We start from the raw sequence: 2,415 nt of genomic DNA, 5'->3' as shown, positions 1-2,415 counted from the left end.
ACTTAGTTAGGGGTTTGCCTAAAATTGAATTTAACTTAGTTAAAGTTTGCGATGCTTGTGTTAAGGGTAAACATATAAGAGTTTCTTTTAAACCTATTCTCGTATTGATGATGATGATGTAGAAATTTTTAATAATAATGATAAAGTGGATCAATAATCAAGTGAGAAGATACAATGACAAACACCTAAGCTGAATATATTTCATGGTTTTCAAATAAATAAAATAGTGTTGCATTATCCACCATCGAAGCTGAATATATTTCTGTCGCTAGTTGTTGTGCTCAAGTTTTATGGATGAAACAACTTAAGGACTATGGAATTGATATATATATATATACTATTCTCATCCAGTGTGAGAATGCTAGTGTTATTCGTCTCACTAAAACTCTCATCCAACATTGTAGGACTAAACACATTGAAATAAAGTATCATTTCATTTGACATCATGTCCAAAGAGGAGAAATAGTTCTAGAGTATGTAGATAATTTGCATCAATTAGCTGATATTTTTACAAAACCTTTAGACAATGAGAGATTTTGGACACTTAGGAGTGAACTAGGTTTGACTACCTTGCCTTAATTTTGTGTTGAATCTTTTCCATGCAGTTTAATTATTTTTTTACTTTAATATTGTCTTTGTTTGCAAAAAAAAAACATGATAATACGATATTTATGGCTCTTGTATGCAATATGATAGGGGGAGTTTTTATGTGGTTAATTGATCTATTTTGATTTTATTTGTCTAGCATGATTTATTTTTTATGCACATGAATCATATGCATCAGGTTTACTTTGTGCATTTTCATGCATATGAAATCATTAGGATTTATCCTAGAGTCAATTTAGGACATTTAGAACACCTTAGGATTGAAAAATTACGTTATTGAAATTTTTCTGCACTTGGAAAACAGAATAGTGTTTTGGCTTCAATACCATTTTAAAAATATCAATAATTTTACAAAAATATTGATACTTGTATAAAAATAATGATACTTACAAGGTTTTAAGGGCACCTACACCGTGTGTTTTCAAAATTAGTCTTAAAAACCTTTTTTCCCTTTCATCCCGAAATTCTTTTTCCCAAGTCTCAAATCTCTTTAAAAATTTCAATTTTTTCTTGAAACCTTGACATTCAAATCCTTCCTAGCACCTTAGCATCAATTTTTCTTCAACATTGCTTCAAGGTTGTCAATATTTCAACAATTTTGAGGTGAAACCTAAATTTTTCAATCTTTTGATTTTATGAAATATGGTTAGAAATATTGCATTTTTGATGAATTATTGGGTTGATTTCGAATGTATATATTGTGTTCTGTTGTAGGGGGTATCCTCTTTCTAAAACTTTTCTTAACATTTTATTTCAAACCCCACACCAAATGTTTGTTAAAATTCCTAAACAAACTTTTTTATTGTCTCAATGCATTTTTAGTGCTTAGATCTCTAGTATGGCCCTTAAAAAGAGTCCTAGAACCGATGTCTCATCGTCAAATCCTCCTAGTGGTTTTAGATCATCTTTCAATGAGTGTTTTCATTCCAATGATGAACGTGAACATTTTAATAGAGACTTTTCCTCAAAATGGTTTTAGGAGTCAAGAAAGGTAGATATATCCATGCTAGAAGGGATAAATTTGGCTTATCTTTCAATTTTCCAAAATTGGGGTTGGATGGATTTTCTCAAAATTTCCTTGTTGACCTTTTATAATCTTGTTCAAGCCTTTTTCTCTAGCGCCAAAATCGAACACGATGAGTTCGACGATACCGTTATTGCCATCACATCTTTTTTAATGAACACCCTCATTTGTCTAACATTGGAAGAGCTTAATTTTTTTTATTTGCCTCTCGGAGGTAACTCGACGAAAAAGGGCCATTCAATCTCACTCTTTTTATTTAGTCCAGATTCACATCCGAACTCAATATCCATGATTGTGTTCTTCATTTGATTATCACTTGAAATTTATGTCCTATTAAGAAACATGCCAAGCTTTGTAACATTGATCATTGGTGGCTCGATTCTTTCCATTCTGATAGGCATCCCAACTTAGCCCTTATTATGTCCAATAACATTACTAAGGCTATCGTAGGGTAATGAATACAAACCTCACCCTTCTCCGTGACACTTATTTGTCATATATTTTTAGGAGGTTAGGCATTAGTACTCTTGGAGACACCCCCCATTTCTTCTAATCAACCTATTAGTTATGGGGAACTTCACCATGCCAGTTATCATTATGATGCCAACACCGGTGAAAGGATCAAGAGTGGTCATCCGACTGCAAATGAAGATGATGACGTCAAAGGCGCATTTGAAGAAATTCCGGCATCAAAGCATGCTCCTTCACCCGAGCATGTTCCTTTTCTAGCTACTTCATCTCAAGCTAATCAACCTTCGTCCAGTATTAATGTCGCCATCCTCAAC

This window comes from Gossypium hirsutum, chromosome D10, assembly GCF_007990345.1.
Source record: "Gossypium hirsutum isolate 1008001.06 chromosome D10, Gossypium_hirsutum_v2.1, whole genome shotgun sequence".
Taxonomy (NCBI): Eukaryota; Viridiplantae; Streptophyta; class Magnoliopsida; order Malvales; family Malvaceae; genus Gossypium; species Gossypium hirsutum.
The sequence above is the reverse complement of the archived record's forward strand: the minus strand, read 5'-3'. Positions refer to the sequence as shown.